The sequence below is a fragment of the Schistocerca nitens genome, chromosome 4 (genome assembly GCF_023898315.1).
Source record: "Schistocerca nitens isolate TAMUIC-IGC-003100 chromosome 4, iqSchNite1.1, whole genome shotgun sequence".
Classification (NCBI taxonomy): domain Eukaryota; kingdom Metazoa; phylum Arthropoda; class Insecta; order Orthoptera; family Acrididae; genus Schistocerca; species Schistocerca nitens.
This window is the reverse complement of record NC_064617.1, coordinates 960,622,086-960,643,214: the sequence shown is the minus strand read 5'-3', so window position 1 is coordinate 960,643,214 and position 21,129 is coordinate 960,622,086. Positions and strand designations below refer to the sequence as shown.

At 44.7% G+C, this 21,129-nt stretch overlaps 1 protein-coding gene and 1 non-coding gene across 2 annotated transcripts in view; one reads left to right on the top strand and one right to left on the bottom strand.

Moving 5' to 3' along the window:
- Nucleotides 1-21,129, top strand: part of LOC126253641 (protein Skeletor, isoforms B/C) — a 749,163-nt gene that overhangs the window by 148,340 nt on the left and 579,694 nt on the right. The gene's annotated exons all lie outside the window — the stretch shown is intronic.
- On the bottom strand, nucleotides 17,679-17,753 carry Trnas-cga (transfer RNA serine (anticodon CGA)). The gene has a single exon. It is a non-coding gene; the product is annotated as a tRNA-Ser (tRNA).

The following is a 21,129-nucleotide window of genomic DNA, read 5'->3' as shown; positions in this document are numbered from 1 at the left end:
TATGCCACAAACTTCTCTTCTCCCCAATCCTATTCAATACCTCCTCATTAGTTACGTGATCTACCCACCTTATCTTCAGCATTCTTCTGTAGCACCACATTTCGAAAGCTTCTATTCCCTTCTTGTCCAAACTATTTATCGTCCATGTTTCACTTCCATACATGGCTACACTCCATACAAATACTTTCAGAAACGACTTCCTGAACTTAAATCTATACTCGATGTTAACAAATTTCTCTTCTTCAGAAACGATTTCCTTGGCATTGCCAGTCTACATTTTATATCCTCTCTACTTCGACCATCATCAGTTATTTTACTCCCTAAATAGCAAAACTCCTTTACTACTTTAAGTGTCTCATTTCCTGATCTAATACCCTCAGCATCACCCGATTTAATTTGACTACATTCCATTATCCTCGTTTTGCTTTTGTTGATGTTCATCTTATATCCTCCTTTCAAGACACTGTCCATTCCGTTCAACTGCTCTTCCAAGTCCTTTGCTGTCTCTGACAGAAAAGTTGAGAATGTATATACACAAACATTTCTCAGTGAGTTAGAAACTTATACAAAGTAACATGTTGTAATCTCTTCCACACTGGTAAACGCAGCTATAAGTCACGGTACGGATTCCACGCGACACAAACAACATACTAGAGTCATCGCTCAGTCACTGTTACCGGCTACAGTTCCCGCAGGTTAGGCCAAGGCGCACACAACTCATTCCTTGAACCTCATTGCGTGCGCAGTGGGATTCAGAACACTTTACATGGGACCAAGTAAGCGTTACTCAAACCCTTCTTGCATTCGGTAGCTCAAATTGCCGTCCGACCGTCCCATTCAGGTTTTCCATTATTTCCCTCAATTGGTTCAGGAAAATGCCGCGATGGCTCGTTTGATAAAGGCACAGCCGATGTGCTCCTTCATTATTACGTAATTCGTTCTTGTGTTCCGTCACTAACAACCCGACAGTAAAAGAGTCGTTGAATTCTAATCTCCCTTCCTTCAAACATTTCTGACTCAATTATGGAACAGTCTGATAGTACTTTGCCTTGTTGTAGGTATACCTCGTCTCCAGAGTGGTGTACGACACCTACCAATGGACAAGATTATCTTATACACGAGGGTTATTCGGAAAGTAAGGAACGATCGGTCGCGAAATGGAAACCACAGTAAAAATCCGATGAAGTTTTGTACAGTTGTGTTGGGCAGTGTCTCTAGTATGCGCTTCGATCGTGTTACGTCGTTCTTTTTAGTTCTGAGCACACAGGGAGCACATAAAAATACCTAGAACAATAGTGTCTTCCGCCAAGTACGAGGGCCTGGTGAGAAATTTCGCCTGAAGCTATGCAGCCAACATTACATAACCGTCTTGCGTTTTCTTCTTCAAGACAATTCTCAGCCGCATTCTGCAGGGGCAATGGAGATGCTCCTGCATCCTTTTCAATTGTAAATGTTTGATTACCCACAATACAGCCCGTAATTGTCTGCCTCTGAGTTTCATCTCAGCTCACATGAACCACTGGCTCTGAAGACAACATTTTGGCATGGACAACGAGCTTTACGCCAGCGTAGAGAATTGGCGGAAAGCGCTGGCGGCTGCCTTCTGTGAAGAGGGTATTGGAAATTTGGCACGACGCTACGAGAAACGTCTAAGTCGGATCGGAGACTATGGAGATAAGTAGCTGGGAGTTGTAGCTAACTGTTGCAAATAAAACAGTTTTGATTTTCACTGCGGTTTCCATTTGGCGACCTATCGTTGCTTACTTTCCGAATAGCCCTCGTAGTTCGTTTGTGAAACAGAAGACGGACCGAAAATTCTCATAACTGATGCAGGCTGCGGGCCGACATTACAAGAAGTTACTGGAGCGGATGATGGCGTGATCGAAACGCACAGCTTGGTAGCGAGAATACAGAGAGAACCACCACGCTATGTTTATCTCCAGCCATTAAGGTAGGTTCAGACTCGACGGAACGGAACGGAACGGAAAGTCTAATCATTGCACAATGCAGTTCATATGGCAGCATACACACATCATGTTGCGGAAAAAACCAGACGGAAAGTGAAAGTCAAGGTTGCATGGAATGAAGTTTTGGTGTAGTTTCTGCAGGATAGGGCAGAGGGGGGAGGGGGTGGGGGAGTGCGGGAGGGGGAGGGATGGAGAGCGAGATGAGGGCTTTTATTAGCATCGGACTTTAACGTGTTTTCGACGTCCTCACTCACGTGACGTTAGTGGGTTTTACCATTTTCTGTCTTGTTATTCCTTATTTTATGGTTTTGCCTGGTTCTATGATACAAATGATGTTCCATGACGACTTGGTTACTTGTTTCCTTTTAGTATTCTTCCAGAAAAAAGAGAGGCCAGGTATCTGAAAGCGAAAAATGATTTAGGTAGGTAGATAGAAAAAAAAATCTATAGTGTTTATAAATAAGAACATAAACTGATGAAGCAATCATTAGATAACTTCTTTCTAATGGTGAAAAAGTTGGCTGTATTGAAGGAGAAAAATACGGTTCCTTTTGGCGGTGTGTGGCACTCAGGAAGGAAATGAGACACGATGAATTAGACAAACGGGCTCATTGAATTTCCGTATAAATATTGTCTCATATGTCTGTATGCATATACTTTCGCTAGAGAATAAATGTCTAGGTTTTGAATATTTCAACGATACTCTTCTGCTGTTCAACTTCTCAGCAGTTAACCATGCAATCTTTATCAGGAATATCCGTTACAAAGTTTGGTTTGGCTATTAATATATTTTATCATTTCCAGTTTCTTAATTCTGATGCAATATTCCGACATTTTGCATCATGGACGGCATCGCGTGACCTCTACATCTACCTACATCTACATTTATACTCCGCAAGCCACCCAACGGTGTGTGGCGAAGGGCACTTTACGTGCCACTGTCGTTGCCTCCCTTCCTGTTGTAGTCGCATAGGGTTCGTGGGAAGAACGACTGCCGCAAAGCCTTCGTGCGAACTCGAATCTCTCTAATTTTACATTCGTGATCTCCTCGGGATGTATAAGTAGGGGGAAGCAATATATTCGATACCTCATCCAGAAACGCACCCTCTCGAAACCTGGACAGCAAGCTACACCACGATACAGAGCGCCTGTCTTGCAGAGTCTGCCACTTGAGTTTGCTAAACATCTCCGTAATGCTATCACGCTTACCAAACAACCCTGTGACGAAACGCGCCGCTCTTCTTTGGATCTTCTCTATCTCCTCAGCCAACCCGATCTGCTACGGATCCCACACTGATGAACAATACTCAAGTATAGGTCGAATGAGTCTTTTGTAAGCCACCTCCTTTGTTGATGGACTACTTTTTCTAAGGACTCTCCCACGGAGTGGGACAGTAGGCGCTACAGTTCGAATCCTGCCTCGGGCATGGATGTGTGTGATGTCCTTAGGTTAGTTAGGTTTAATTACTTCCAAGTTCTAGGCGACTGATGACCTCCGAAGTTAAGTCGCATAGTGCTCAGAGCCATTTCTTCAACCTGGTACCCGCCTTACCAACAATTAATTTTATATGATTATTCCACTTCAAATCCTTCCGCACGCATACTCCCAGATATTTTACAGAAGCAACTGCTACCAGTATTTGTTCCGCTATCATATAATCATACAATAAAGGATCCTTCTTTCTATGTATTCGCAATACAATACATTTGTCTATGTTAAGGGTCAGTTGCCACTCCCTATGCCAAGTGCCTATCCGCTGCAGATCTTCCTGCATTTCGCTACAATTTTCTAATGCTGCAACTTCTCTGTATACTACTGCTTCATCCGCGAAAAGCCGCACGGAACTTCCAACACTATCTACTAGGACATTTTTATATATTGTGAAAAGCAATGGTCCCATAACACTCTCCTGTGGCACGCCAGAGGTTACTTTGTCTGTAGACGTCTCTCCATTGAGAACAACATGCTGTGTTCTGTTTGCTAAAAACTCTTCAATCCAGCCACACAGCTGGTCTGATATTCCGTAGGCTCTTACTTTATCAGGCGACAGTGCGGGACTGTATCGAACGCCTTCCGGAAGTCAAGGAAAATAGCATCTACCTGGGAGCCTGTATCTACTATTTTCTGGGTCTCATGAACAATTAAAGCTGTCTGGCACAGTACAAAATGAAGTGACGTTGCACTGCCGTTCCGCCTGCAGTAAACACTTCAGCATTTGACGCTGACGTCGCCTGCCGCTCCGTTCCGTTGGCGTCTAGTGTGAACCGGCCTTCCAGGCTCCGACGTAACCGACTGCGTCGCTCCGAGAGCACTCGCCGCTAGCTAGGCGTGTGCCAGGTGCGGTGTGCAGCAAGGGACCGGCCGCTTTGCCCGCCTCTCCAAGTGGTTGTGTCGCGGGCTGCCTACACTAACGTACGCAGGCGCTACGGGCTGCGCGCTGCGGCCCGTTAGGGCTCCCGTTAGGCGGTGTGTGACGAGGTCGCTAGCCGGCGGCCGCCGGCAGCCTGGCACAGCGGACGGTACTCGCGCCAACGCCCACGAACACAACCGGTGCCCCTCGGCCTTCCCACCTGCCTCGGGCCCCATAGCGCCCAACGCTACATTTGCACAAACATTCGTCATGCAGCACAGCGACGCGAAAGAATAATTTTTAACTTCAAGATCTACATCTCCATACACAATCCGCAAGCCACCGTACGGTGAGTGGCGGAGGGTATCCTGTATCACTACCAGTAATTTACACTACTGGCCATTAAAATTGCTACACCACGAAGATGACGTGCTACAGACGCGAAATGTAACCGACAGGAAGAAGATGCTGTGATATGCAAATGGTTAGCTTTTCAGAGCATTCACACAAGGTTGGCGCCGGTGGCGACACCTACAACGTGCTCACATTAGGAAAGTTTCCAACCGATTTCTCATACACAAACAGCAATTGAGCGGGGTTGCCTGGTAAAACGTTGTTATCATGCCTCGTGTAAGGAGGAGGAATGCGTACCATCACTTTGATAAAGGTCGCATTGCAGCCTACTGCGGTTTATCGTATCTGGACGTTGCGTTGGTCGAGATCCAATGACTGTAAGCAGAATATGGAATCGGTGGGTTCAGGAGGGTAATACGGAACGCCATGCTGAATCCCAAAGGCCTCGTATCACTAGCAGTCGAGATGACAGGCATCTTATCCGCATGGCTGTAACGGATCGTGCAGCCACGTCTCGATCCCTGAGTCAACAAATGGAGACGTTTGCAAGACAACAACTATCTGCACGAACAGTTCGACGACGTTTGCATCAGCATGGACTATCAGCTCGGAGACCGTGGCTGCGGTTACCCTTGACGCTGCATCACAGACAGGAGCGCCTGCGATGGTGTACTCGACGACGAACCTGGGTGCACGAATGGCAAAATGTCATTTTTTCGCAAGAATCCAGTTTTTGTTTACAGCATCATGATGGTCGCATCCGTGTTTGGCGACATCGCGGTTAACGTACATTGGATGCGTGTATTCGTCATCGCCATACTGACATATCACTCGGCGTGATGGTGTGGGGTGCCATCGGTTACACGTCTCGGTCACCTCTTGTTTGCATTGACGGCACTTGGAACATTGGACGTTACATTTCAGATGTTTTACGACCCGTGGCTCTACCCTTCATTCGATCCCTGCGAAAATCTACATCTCAGCGGGATAATGCACGACCGCATATTGCAGGTCCTGTACGGGCCTTTCTGGATACGGAAAATGTTCGACTGCTTCCCTGGCAGCAAATTCTCCAGATCTCTCACCAACTGAAAACGTCTGGTCAATGGTGGCCGAGCAACTGGCTCGTCACAATACGCCAGTCACTACTCCTGATGAACTGTAGTATCGTGGTGAATCTGCATGGGCAGCTGTACCTGTACACGCCATCGAAGCTCTGTTTGGCTCAAAATGGCTCTGAGCACTATGGGACTTAACAGCTGTGGTCATCAGTCCCCTAGATCTTAGAACTACTTAAACCTAACTAACCTAAGGACATCACACACATCCATGCCCGAGGCAGGATTCGAACCTGCGACCGTAGCGGTCACGCGGTTCCGGACTGAGGATGCTCTGTTTGACTCAATGCCCAGGCGTATCAAGGCCGTTATTACGGCCATAGGTGGTTGTTCTGGGTAATGATTTCTCAAGATCTGTGCACCCAAATTGCGTGAAAATGTAATCACATATCAGTTCTAGTGTAATTATTTGTCCAATGAATACCCGTTTATCATCTGCATTTCTTCTTGGTGTAGCAATTTTAATGGCCAGTAGTGTAGTTTCCTGTTCCACTCGCAAATAGAGCGATGGAGAAAAGATTGTCTACATGCCTCCGTACGAACTTAAATTTCTCGAATCTTATGTTCGTGGGCCTTAGGCGCAATGTATATTGGCAGCAGTAGTATCGTTCTGCAGTCAGCTTCAAATGTCGGTTCTCTAAATTTCCGGCCGGCCGCGGTGGCCGTGCGGTTCTGGCGCTGCAGTCCGGAACCGCGGGGCTGCTACGGTCGCAGGTTCGAATCCTGCCTCGGGCATGGGTGTGTGTGATGTCCTTAGGTTAGTTAGGTTTAAGTAGTTCTAAGTTCTAGGGGACTTATGACCTGAGATGTTGAGTCCCATAGTGCTTAGAGCCATCTAAATTTCCACAACGGTGTTCCTCGAAAACAACGACGCCTCCCCTCCAAACATTAACATTTGATTTCCCGAAGAATCTTCGTAACACTTACATATTGTTCCAACCTATCACCTCTGAATTACTTCAATGTCTGTCTTCAGTCCGACCTGGTACGGATCCCAAACACTGGCGCAGTACTCAAGAACAGGTCGCACCAGCGTTCTGTATACGGCCTCCTTTACAGGTAAACCACTCTTAAAATTCTCCCAAGGAACCGAAGTCGACCATTTCCACAGTTCGCACATGCTTGTTCCATTTCATGTTGCTTTGCAATGTTACGCCCAGATATTTAAACGACTGTGTCAAGCAGGGCACTAGTAATACTGTAACCGAACATTACAGATTTGTTCTTCCTACTCATCCGTATTAACTTACATTTTCTACATTTTGAGCTAGCTGCCATTCATCACAGTAATTATAATTATTGTCTAAGTCCCCTTGTATCTTCCTACAGTAGCTCAGCTTCGACACCTTACCGTACACCACAGCATATGAGAAAACATCCGCAGATTGCTGCCCACCCCGTCCGCTAAATCATTTACGTGCATAGAGAACAACAGGGGTCCTATCACACTTCCCTGGGGCACTCCTGATGAACATTCCTGGTGATACCCTTGTCTCTGACGAACACTCGCCGTCGAGGACAAGGTACTGGGTTCTGTTAGTTAAGAAGTCTTCAAACCACTCACGTATCTTTGAACGTATTCTATGTACTCGTACCTTCGTTAAAACACTGCAAGGGAGCACCATGGCAAATATGGAACGTGATATTTACTGGTATTAAGGAAAACGTGGAAGAGAGAACCCACCAATGTAACTTTCTTTTCACACAACCTGTTTATTTAACAATATGTAATGATAAATTTGTTTTCTTTGCAGTTAAACAAGTTTGTGAAATGGATAAGCTTTTACAAGAGAAAGCAAAGCAGGAACAACATGACAATAGTTGCAAGGGCCTGGACCTTCAGCCCGACCGTTATCGGGTGAAACAGCTGTGTTTACTACCGCGCTGGACACAGTTTCTCTTATTTAACGCCCTTCTGCATCACATGAAAACATATAAGTAATATTGATGACAAGAGTGTTTGAATTACTCAAACATAAATTTTTTTGAAATGATAATTAATTGGACACCCTAGCTGCAAGCAGGCGTTGATACACTTCATTGGGGACATGTTGAAAATGTGTGCCCCGACCGGGACTCGAACCCGGGATCTCCTGCTTACATGGCCGACGCTCTATCCATCTGAGTCACTGAGGGCACAGAGGATAGTGCGTCTGCAGGGACTGATCCCTTGCACGCTCCCCGTGACATCCACATTCCCAACATGTCCACACCACTACATTCGTAGTGCGCCTAATAGATGTTTGCCCATCATACTCAGGAGATCCCGGGTTCGAGTCCCGGTCGGGGCACACATTTTCAACATGTCCCCAATGAAGTGTATCAACGCCTGCTTGCAGCTAGGGTGTCCAATTAATTATCATTTCATTTCTAGCAAAGCTGCATGGTCGGCCACCGTAACTGTTCTTTCGGGAACAGATTCTACCGTCATATATATAGTTATAAATTTTTTTCTCTTTTTAATTTGGGACCTGTACGTCAAAAGGTTCAGGGTTACGATGCGCACCTCTGCTTAAACGTTTAGCAAATTAGGAAGCAATTATGACAATGATAAGGCTTGGTTCAAAGCGAGTAACCTTTTCATTACAATCAGCAACCAAGGTGTGACTGGGTCCCAACCCGTCCCTTTTGACAATCTTATTCTGACTACAGCCCTTGTGACAGTTGGCTGTTAGTATGTCAAAAGTCAAACCGCTTGTCAGTTATGAAGGACACTTTGAAGGAATGTTTTAAAACATTACGTATGAGCACTTATTACAAGAGAACTGACTCGGCAGAACCAAAAGATCCAATTAAAAATACACCAATAATGACCTGGTCTTTCAAAGACAGGAACGCACAGCTTAGTACAACAGGTAGTTCAGATTATCTCAAATACGATTACAATCAAAGAATTGAACCGGTTAACATCTAAATCTAACCGCAACACCCCTGTTATTTAACGGCAACCTGTGCCTTGGTACAATTGTCCCGACAGTACTTCCGACCAGGAGCTGATTCATTAAAACATTAATGTTGGGGTATGAACAAGAAAGGAAGGGAAATACAATATCAGAACACATTTTCAAACGACAACTAGTGCCTAGTACAATACTACGGTCTATATTTACGACCAAAGAGCCGACCGAGTAAAACTGAGGGTCGGATACAAAGCAGAAAATAATTAGGATGTCGGGTAGACAATGACACCAATCAACACGAGGATTACAGAATGTTACTCCCCTTTATCAGCAAGCAGCTCCGTGGACCCACGGAGCGTCTCGGCGGTTACTGAGTGGCGCCGATGAACGCCAGGTAGAAGAGGGCATCCAGGCCACGAGCGGTCGTCGGACACGAATGTTGCCAACCAACCGACGGCATGTCGGCCTGCTGCTTGTAGTCACCGCTGACCCCGGTGAAGTACTCCGGTATCTTTACTCTGCGCAGGCCCTCATTGCGCAGCTCGTGGCTTCGGCCGCTCGGACCTTTTCACTGATTCTTGTCGCAACACTACCCCCAATCCCCAAATTTGGTGCCTCCCTCCTCGGGCCAGCGAACCCCGTATATGCAGGGTGATTCAAAAAGAATACCACAACTTTAGGAATTTAAAACTCTGCAACGACAAAAGGCAGAGCTAAGCACTATCTGTCGGCGAATTAAGGAAGCTATAAAGTTTCATTTAGTTGTACATTTGTTCGCTTGAGGCGCTGTTGACTAGGCGTCAGCGTCAATTGATGCTAAGATGGCGACCGCTCAACAGAAAGCTTTCCACACTAACGGGAAAGTCAACCGTCACAATGTCTGTATATGGGGCACTGAGAATCCGCGGGAAACAACTCAGTATGAACGTGACTCGCCTAAGGTGAAAGTTTTCTGTGCCATTTCAGCCAATAACGTTTTTCGTCCCTTTTTCTTCGAAGGTGCTACTGTAACTGGACTACAGTATCTGGAGATGTTAGAGAATTGGCTGTTCCCTCAGCTCGAACAAGAAGCACAACAATTCATATTTCAGCAGGATGGAGCGCCACCACATTGGCACTTATCTGTCCGTAACTACCTGAACGTCAACTACCCGAGGCGATGGATCGGCCGCCAGGCAGCCCGTGACAGAGCACTTCATCACTGGCCTCCAAGAAGCCCTGATCTTACCCCCTGCGATTTTTTCTTATGGGGGTATGTTAAGGATATGGTGTTTCGGCCACCTCTCCCAGCCACCATTGATGATTTGAAACGAGAAATAACAGCAGGTATCCAAACTGTTACGCCTGATATGCTACAGAGAGTGTGGAACGAGTTGGAGTATCGGGTTGATATTGCTCGAGTGTCTGGAGGGGGCCATATTGAACATCTCTGAACTTGTTTTTTAGTGAAAAAAAAACCTTTTTAAATACTCTTTGTAATGATGTATAACAGAAGGTTATATTATGTTTCTTTCATTAAATACACATTTTTAAAGTTGTGGTATTCTTTTTGAATCACCCTGTATATCGGCAAGCAAAGACCTTCTAAGGACACCAACTCTTCCTCATAGATATTGGCAATGGGGCCGCAAGATGTATAGTCGATACTACACGTGAGCCAGTGGCGCCAAACAGAACAGTCTACTAATACAATGGCACCTCGGCTCAAAATGCTTTCCGGATATCTAGAGATATTGAATCTGCCTGTTGCCCTTCATCCTTAGTTCGCATTGTATCATACGAGAAAAGGGCAAGTTCAGTTTCAGGCGAACGATGCTTTCTAAAACCATGCTGATTCGTGGGCATAAGCTTTTCAGTCTCAATAAAGCCTGTTGCCGCCTTCACGTGATATTTGAGTGTAACCACTGCACCAACCATTAAACTTGGTGTCTCCTTGTACATGTGCTTCATTCCTTTACTCCTTTGACACTGCAGCCGTTTATAGATTGTTGGTGAAGTATGCAACAAGCGAAAAATACTTTTAAAAAGTCTTTATTTTGTGCTATTTCCGATTTCAGGCTATAATGCCTCACTTCAGATGGTTAACTTTCGATTGAGGCGCAACGGAGGTCAACGAACGGCAGACATTGGATTCGGCCGAACATTGGTCACCAATTCATTGACGTTCGATTTCTCATCCTCACCAAACGAAGCGCCAAGCGATTCGCCCATTTGGATACGCAGTTGGCTCTGATAATTTGCCGACATTGCTCCCGTTTTGCTATTGCTGTAAAGTTGCGTTGGAACTGCAATTTCACGGGCAGATTTTGCGAGAAAAGAAGAGGATTTGAAGTGCAGTGTTCATTTTCTTGTAATAACCTTAACATCAGGAAAAGAAGAACAAGAAATACGCTGGTGGGTGACCTCTCTTTTAAAATGTAAGCAGCAGCATGATGGGACAGAATTAACGTCTAACTTAAAACTGGATTGGAATATGGGCTACTTCATAATTTTTTTCCGGATGAAAGCTAGCGATTTCGAATTTTTATTGACTGTGTAGGCCCTAAAATTTCGAAAGATGACACATCTTGTAGGAGAGCTGTACGTACAGCAGAAAGATTAATGATCACTCACAGTTTTGTTTGTTTCTCTTTGTTATTCACGGCGAATGGATGTCAATAAGGATTCAGTTTTCTTTGTCACAGCGCACACTTTTCTTTCTAACGGATCACTTTCCCTCCAAGGGTCTAATCTTTTCAATTTGTTTCTATAATCGCAGTACGTAAGGGCTCATAAACATTTCCTTTCACAATAAAACTCTATCAGCTTTAATGTTCTCTCCATATTCCACTTCATAGCCCAATATTTTTAAGCACAATAAATACACAAACTTGCGAGAGCAGGCATCGCCTACTGGACAAAGAGCAACTGTTGAAATTAAGTTTTTCAATGCAGCCACAAGTTGTACTCAGTATGTTTAATTGACCGGCTGTGTTATTTAATTTAAGAACAAACTTCTGTATTTTAAACCGTAAATTTCAGAGTTTCTGATGATTCTCTTGTTAAATTGAAGAGCGGAATCGGTCAATAAAATACACCAAGTGCGACTTCTCGCTCTCCTGAAAAAGTTGAGGGGCTCCGGAACGCCCTATACTTGCAATGTTAAAATAACGCTTATAAATTACATCTTTCCTCACAAAGTATTTGAGGTAGGAAGTTGAAATTTTTACAGATTATTTATTGGAATATGGGCTACAACTTAACACAGGGATTTTACAAAATTTTAGTTCAGTTATTAAAGATGATTTTTTTTCAATTGTAATGAAAATTCACAACATTTTTTTTGCAATTTTTTATTTATATATTCAAAAATATACAGTTTTTTGGAAAAAGGCTGTGTTAAATTATGCAGAAGGTACTGTGTAACATTTACTGAAAGTCTGAAACAAATATGTTTGGAAGATCCTTAGAAAACATGTAATTAGTATGAGAAAATAAAAGTTTTGGGAATCGAGCGACAAAGATTGGATTAACTTTTTAGTGCATTCCAGGTCCATAGGATGGATTATCTTCATCCTCTGCAAACTCCTCCTCCAGCTTCCTCTTGTTCCTCCTCCTGTTTACTCTTGCTTGTATTTCTAGACTCTTTACAGCCCTGTCTGCAGCCCGAAGGCGTTCCTTGTCTAAAGCAAGCATCGCTCGTACCATGTTAGAACCTATCTTCATTCCCATATTTCCAAATACCTTTAGCTTTCCAACATTTCTCCTTTTCTTAAAAGCCTTCAGAGGATTTCTAATAACTTTACTTTTACTCATTATTATACTTCAACAAAACAGAGACTCAAGAAACAGAATTAATTACGAATATTTTCGAGATAACGACAGAGTAAATAAACATGAAACAATCGACAATCACACCAGCGATATATATTGAACCATCACAGGTTAGCCACAACACATACTTTATCTCACATCACTAAAATGTACCTGATGAACACGGACGTTAATAATAACACCATTTGACAGCAGTTTAACAGCGCCACAGTGGGTCACGCCCATGTAGAACACATTTCAAAAAAAATTTAAAAATGGTTGTAGTCTTCGGAATTGAATAAATTATATATCTATTAAAAGGTAATAGTCTGCAGATCCAGAAAACGCAAAAAAGTAAAAATTGAACTTTTCATGATTTTGAGCCTTTCCGGAGCCCCTTAAGTACACACATGTTCTAGAGACACAGCAATTCGCTTCTGAACCAACAAATATTCTATCCGCCGTCAACACTAGGAGAGGGGTCTGAACCAACCAACCGCCAGCTGACCGAACCGCAACCAAGGCCAACCGCTTCGTTGACTCCGATTTGCCGCCCATACGCACTAAGCAGATATCGGCCAGCGAAGCGGTTGGCTGTCGTTCGTTGGCCTTCGTTGGCCTAGTATGTACCCGCCTTTACAGAAATGTAGCCGGCCGGAGTGGCCGTGCGGTTCTAGGCGCTACAGTCTGGAACCGAGCGACCGCTACGGTCGCAGGTTCGAATCCTGTCTCGGGCATGGATGTGTGTGATGTCCTTAGGTTAGTTAGGTTTAATTAGTTCTAAGTTCTAGGCGACTAATGACCTCAGAAGTTAAGTCGCATAGTGCTCAGAGCCATTTGAACCATTTGAACAGCATTGTATTCGTCAGCAGCACGCCATTCAATCCTGCACTGTGCAAGACTTAGCGTGTAAAGCGCCATTTTGTATGTTATGCGCGCACGAAAAACATGCAAATGTGTCCGCATTTGATTAGATACAAAGTGGAACAATTTCATACGCTTACATCTGGTCCAACGAATGGCGTGTCGTCTGACTTTGATACTTATGCTTATTCTTCACTATGCACCAACTGTTACAGAACAAAAGGCTTACATATTCTAAACAAATTACTGTGGTACATAAAGATTTCATGTCAGTTTCAGCTTGACACTTGTCCTTTACATTCGATGTTTTTGTTTAAAATGCAAACACCAGCCACTAAGCAAACTTTAATTCATTTCCTAGCCGGCCGGAGTGGCCGAGCGGTTCTAGGCACTACAGTCTGGAACCGCGCGATCGCTACGATCGCAGGTTCGAATCCTGCCTCGGGCATGGATGTGTGTGATGTCCTTAGGCTAGTTAGGTTTAAGTAGTTCTAAGTTCTGGATGTTAAGTCCCATAGTGCTCAGAGCCAATTCATTTCCTATTAAGGAAAGATATAAATTAAGTTAAGGAATGCGTAAAACGGTGCAATTTGTTAATAACAGAAGAATGATTTTACTCGAAGAGTGAACTTATTATTTAAGGGCTATAGGACAAATTCGTTTTAAGGAGACAGTTTTAGACAGTAACTGGTAGTGGAAATGTTAAAAAAAAAATGGTTGGTTGTATTCATCAACAGCGGTCCTCAGCAACTGTCAAGTTCAGAATATCCATCACAAATAAAATAGCTCAAGAATACTTACTTCTTTCTTATATCTGTCCATTGTTGTCAGTATTGCCGCCATAAGTAAGTGTAGAACTTCAATATCTATTAAACAATTGTGCTTCTGGTCCAGACAATGTTCCGTAAAGGATGGATCTGACTTCTTCAGTATCCAGAACTTGTGGTGTTCTTTGAGCCAAGACGTCTGACCGCCCAGTCTTTACGAGGACTGACATTCTTGGCATAATGCCTTATAAACCCTACTTTTCACTGTGGCAGGTTTTTTATCCTTGAAATTGAAGAAACTTCTATCTAATGTTTGTAGGTCATGTGCAAATTTGCAATAGATGTAGAAGTCCTATACACCGAGGCAAAGGGTGCAAATTGACTCTATTAGAAATTTAAATCAAATAGATCTTTACTTCTGAACGAGCAGACTCAACTAAATTATTCACCACTGTTAGATAATGCAGTAACTTCTGCATACGGGTCAAGCTGATAATCTAAGAGATTTCATTCATAAATAAGTAATTACTCGTACCCGTGTACGTCGTTCATTCCAGTGGAGCTTAGTAACAGAGTATATATTGTCCTAATAGACGTCTTAAGGTTGTAAAAAAGATATGTAATAGTTTGATAATTGAAATTATCCACTGAAGTGATATATTAAGAAGCTGATATGTAGTTATCTTTGATTTGTTGACATCTTTGGAATCACATGTGTATAGGAACTGGGCTGATGACACGAGACTCAGATCGTTGTTGTTGTTGTGGTCTTTAGTCCTGAGACTGGTTTGATGCAGCTCTCATACAGTGAAGCTGCATGTCCTCGGGAAAAATTACGGCTGTAGTTTTCCCTTGCTTTCAGCCGTTCGCAGTACCAGCACAGCAAGGCCGTTTTGGTTAATGTTACAAGGCCAGATCAGTCAATCATCCAGACTGTTGCCCCTGCAACTACTGAAAAGGCTGCTGCCCCTCTTCAGGAACCACATGTTTGTCTGGCCTCTCAACAGATACCCCTCCGTCGTGGTTGCACCTACGGTACGGCCATCTGTATCGCCGAGGCACGCAAGCCTCCCCACCAACGGCAAGGTCCATGGTTCATGGGGGGGACTCAGATCGTACAAAAATAAAATTTTCTGAAAGAAGTGAAAAAAGTGTTTCATTTCGTTTGTACAATATGCAACGTAGTCCCAAGAATCACTGTTGAGTCAGTTGAAATAAATGAGTGTTTCTTACGTGTTACTTGCACACAATTGTAAACGTCCTCCAGGTCTAAGTGAATTTGGACAACTCTTAGTGAGCGTCGAAATTTGAGGGGGCGTCGGAAGAAAGTGCTAACCCACATAGCTAAAGTCAAAGACAAGACAATAAATACAAGAATACAAACTTATTTACATCGTCGAGGGTGCACTCTAGTGGTACATGTGAAAATACGAGTTACCAGAACGTGTTTCTTGGGAAGCACAACATGTGACCAGTCTAACCTGTACTAAATTTATGGTTAGTACTTTGTTCGATCGCCGAGTTTAATTGTTATGAATGATACGGACGGAGCGAGGTGGCGCAGTGGTTAGCACACTGGACTCGCATTCGGGAGGACGACGGTTCAATCCCGCGTCCGGCCATCCCGATTTAGGTTTTCCGTGATTTCCCTATATCGCTCCAGGCAAATGCCGGGCTGGTACCTTTGAAAGGGCACGGCCGTCTTCCTTTCCCATCCTTCCCTAATCCGATGAGAGCGATGACCTCGCTGTTTGGTCTCTTCCCCGAAACAACTCAATGAATGATACGGAGTGTCGTGTGGAGGTTTTTCAATCTGAAGACTGGTTTGGTGCAGCTGTGCATGCTTGTCTATCCTGTGCAAGCCTTTTCATCTCCGAATAACTACTGTAACCTACATCCATTTGAACATGCTTGCTGCATTCACCTCATGGTCTCCCTCTACAATCCTCCCCCCCCCCCTCACTCTTGCCTCAAACACCAAATTAACAACTCCTTGATGCCTCATAGTGCATCCTATCAACCAATCCCTTCTTTTAGTGACGTTGTCCCACAAGTTTCTTTCCTCCCTTGTGCTGAGAAGTTCCTCCTCATTAGTTACGCGATGTAACCATCTAATCTTCAGTGTTCTTGTAAAGCATCATATTTTAAAAGTTGTTATTCTTTTCTTGCCTGAACTGTTAATGGTTCACGTTTCACTTCAAAAAAAATGTTCAAATGTGTCTGAAATTTTATGGGACTAAACTGCTAAGGTCATCAGTCCCTAAGCTTACACACGACTTGTTGTTGTTGTTGTTGTGGTCTTCAGTCCTGTGACTGGTTTGATGCAGCTCTCCATGCTACTCTATCCTGTGCAAGCTTCTTCATCTCCCAGTACCTACCGCAACCTACATCCTTCTGAATCTGCTTAGTGTATTGATCTCTTGGTCTCCCTCTACGATTTTTACCCTCCACGCTGCCCTCCAATGCTAAATTTGTGATCCCTTGATGCCTCAAAACATGTCCTACCAACCGATCCCTTCTTCTGGTCAAGTTGTGCCACAAACTCCTCTTCTCCCCAATCCTATTCAGTACCTCCTCATTAGTTATGTGATCTACCCACCTTATCTTCAGCATTCTTCTGTAGCACCACATTTCGAAAGCTTCTATTCTCTTCTTGTCCAAACTGGTTATCGTCCATGTTTCACTTCCATACATGGCTACACTCCATACAAATACTTTCAGAAACGACTTCCTGACACTTAAATCTATACTCGATGTTAACAAATTTCTCTTCTTCAGAAACGATTTCCTTGCCATTGCCAGTCTACATTTTATATCGTCTCTACTTCGACCATCATCAGTTATTTTACTGCCTAAATAGCAAAACTCCTTTACTACTTTAAGTGTCTCATTTCCTAATCTAATCCCCTCAGCATCACCCGATTTAATTTGACACACGACTTAACCTAAATTATCCTAAGGACAAACACACACCCATGCACGAGGGAGGACTCGAACGACCGACCTCCGCCGGGACCAGCAGGACAGTCCATGACCGCAGCGCCTAGACCGCTCGGCTAATCCCGCGCGACGTTTCACTCCATTACGAGGAGAAACTGCAGAGAAATACCTCGAGGAAAGACTTGCTGACGCTCGCACTGCGCTCTGGCTCCTCCGTGGGCCCGGTGCTCGGCTCGCGGCTTCGGTGCCGGCGTGCCGTGCGGGGGCGGCGCGCGCTCCGCTTTCGCAACGCGCCTTCGCAAGTACGGCCTTGGCTGGTTGCAGCACCGGCGCTCGGTGAGTGTGACTCAACGGCGACGGCGGCGGCCGCGGTAGTGGGCGAGGCGACGGAACTGCACCTCGCCGCCGGCCTTGGCTCGCTTTACTTAGCGTGCCTCCAAGAAGATATACTGCCTGCCCTCCGTCACAGTAGTATGTAACGCCCGATGTGCCAGATCCCCCTCCACTGATCGGCATTCGCGTTCATGACATAACTAAGGACGAACAGACAGCAATTTCCAGAATGAGATTTTCACTCTGCAGCGGAGTGTGCGCTGATATGAAACTTCCTGGCAGGTTAAAACCGTGCGCCGGACCGAGACTCGAACTCGGGACCTTTGCCTTTCGCGGGCAAGTGCTCTACCAACTGAGCTACCCAAGCACGACTCACGCGCCGTCCTCACAGCTTTACTTCCGCCAGTACCTCGTCTCCTACCTTCCAAACTTTACAGAACCTCTCCTGCGAACCTTGCAGGACTAGCACTCCTCGAAGAAAGGATATTGCGGAGACATGGCTTAGCCACAGCCTGGGGGATGTTTCCAGAATGAGATTTTCACTCTGCAGCGGAGTGTGCGCTGATATGAAACTTCCTGGCAGATTAAAACTGTGTGCCGGACCGAGACTCGAACTGAGGACCTTCGCCTTTCGCGGGCAAGTGCTCTACCAACTGAGCTACCCAAGCATGACTCATGGCCCGTCCTCACAGCTTTACTTCCGCCAGTACCTCGTCTCCTACCTTCCAAACTTTACAGAACCTCTCCTGCGAACCTTGCAGGACTAGCACTCCTGGGGGATGTTTCCAGAATGAGATTTTCACTCTGCAGCGGAGTGTGCGCTGATATGAAACTTCCTGGCAGATTAAAACTGTGTGCCGGACCGAGACTCGAACTCGGGACCTTTGCCTTTCGCGGGCAAGTGCTCTACCAACTGAGCTACCCAAGCACGACTCACGGCCCGTCCTCACAGCTTTACTTCCGCCAGTACCTCGTCTCCTACCTTCCAAACTTTACAGAACCTCTCCTACGAACCTTGCAGGACTAGCACTCCTGAAAGAAAGGATACTGCGGAGACATAGCTTAGCCACAGCCTGGGGGATGTTTCCAGAATGAGATTTTCACTCTGCAGCGGAGTGGGCGCTGATATGAAACTTCCTGGCAGATTATGACCGTGTGCCGGACCGAGAGTCGAACTCGGGAACTTTGCCTTCTGTAAAGTTTGGAAGGTAGGAGACGAGGTACTGGCGGAAGTAAAGCTGTGAGGACGGGGCGTGAGTCGTGCTTGGGTAGCTCAGTTGGTAGAGCACTTGCCCGCGAACGGCAAAGGTCCCGAGTTCGAGTCTCGGTCCAGTACACAGTTTTACTGCCAGGAAGCTTCAGACAACAAGTTCATAGTTTTCGCGATTTTCCTGCATGGGACGGCTTCAGGTTTTCAGAATACTGAGGCAAATATGATTAATGACGACTATGGAACAGTGGTAGCAACAGAGTCAATATCTCAGGGCCTGTACAGAAATATGGGACACAAAGGAAGGCCCTGAAAATGAGATATCTATTAAACCGCGTAAATCCCCACAGTACCGAATGAAGTACAAGTGGGAAAAGTGTCACTGAGGTACTATGGGAAAGGGTAATACACGTACCCGTATTGTAAATAAGAAAAAACTTCTGCAACTGCTGTTCGGCTAACTTATATTCTCAGTAGATGAGTACCATTTCCACCTCATCTTCGTTGGTATATACAGAGACTTCACTGAGCTGTACTGGCTCGTATTTCAAGTGCGTCAATCCTTCACACGAGCCACTAACATACGAAAGTTCAAAATGGCTCTGAGCACTATGGGACTTAACATCTATGGTCATCAGTCCCCTAGAACGTAGAACTACTTAAACCTAACTGACCTAAGGACATCACACAACACCCAGTCATCACGAGGCAGAGAAAATCCCTGACCCCGCCGGGAATCGAACCCGGGAACCCGGGCACGGGAAGCGAGAACGCTAGCGCACGACCACGAGCTGCGGACTAACATGCGGAAGTATTCACAGTGAATTCCTTGCGTTCTCACATCTGTTCTCCTTTACAGTGCAGCTGCTAATCTGTTCGCACAACATTTGCATACTTTTGTACCATAATTTCGGTCTGTACCTCGAATACCCCATTCTTCAGGCGAATCATAAACGCAAGACACTTTTTTTTTTTTTTTGAGGCATCAGTCTTCTCAATGGTTTGATGCAGCCCACCACGAGCTCCTGTCCTGTGCCAATCTTTTCATCTCACTATAGTAATTCTAACCAATGTCCTCAATTATTTGCTGGAAGCCTTCCAATCCCTGTCATCCTCTACAGTTCTTACCCTCCATAGCTCCCTCTACTGCAATGGAAGTTACTCCCTGATGAATTAAAAGATGTCCTATCATTTGTCCTATCACCCTGCCCCATCTTCTTGTCAGTGTTGTCCATACAATCTTTTCCTCGCCGATTCTGAGGAGAACGTCCTCATTCCTTACCTTATCAGTCCATTTAATTTTCTACATTCCTCTGTAGCACCACGTCTCAATGCTTCGATTCTCTTCTTTCAGTTTTTCCCACAGTCCATGTCTCACTATCATACAGTGCTATGCTCCAAACGTACGTTCTCAGGAATGTCTTGTCTCTTGGCCAGGAATGCTCTTCTTGTGAGAGCTTTTCTCCTTTCTTATGTGCTCTTCACTACTTCCGGCATGGGCTTTTTTGCTGCTTCGATATCAGAATTCCCTAACTTCGTCTATTTAGCGATCTTCAATTCTGATGGTAGTTTCTATATGTTCTCATTTCTGTTACTTCCCATTCCTTTCGTCTTACTTCGATTTACTGTCACTCTGTATTCTGTACTCATTAGACTGTTCATTCCGTTCAACAGATCCTGCAATCTATTTTCACTTTCACTGAGGATAGCAACGTCGCCAGCGAATCTTATCATTGATATCTTTTCACCCAGAATTTTAAGCCAGCGCTCCAACATTCCCCTATTTCCGTCACTGCTTCTTCGACTTATAGATTGAACTTTAGGGGTGAAAGACTACATCCCTGTCTTACACACATTTTAATTGTAGTACTTCGTTCCTGGCCTTATTAGTCATTCTTGGTTCTTGTATGTATTGCTTATTATCCGGCTTTCCATATAGCTTACCCCTATTTCGCTCAGAATTTCGAACATCTTGCACAATTCGGCATTGTCGAACGCTTTATCCAGGTCGACAGATCCTAGGAAGGTATCTTGATTTTTCTTTAGTCCTGCTTTCATTATCAACGGTAACGTGAGAACTCCCTGTCTGGTGCCTTTAACGTTCCTAAAGCCAAACTGAGTGTCATATAAAAGATCTTCAGTTTTTTTCCATTCTTCTGTACACTATTCTTGTTAGCAACTTGTCTGCATGAGACGTTGAGCTGATTGCGTTATAATTCTCAAACTTGGCGGCTCCTGATATCTTCGAAATTGTGTGGATGATGTTTTCCCAGAGTCTGATGGTATATCTTCACTGTCACACATTCTACACACCAACGTGAATAGTCTTTTTGTTTCCACTTCCCCCCAATGATTTTAGAAATTCCGATGGAATGTTATCTGTCCCTTCTATCTTATTTGATCTTAAGTCGTCCCAAACTCTTCTAAATTCTGCTCTAAAACTGGATCCCCTACCTCTTTCCTGTCGACTCCTGTTTCTCCTCCTATCACGTCATTAGACAAGTCTTCCCCCTCGTAGAGTCCTTGAATGTGC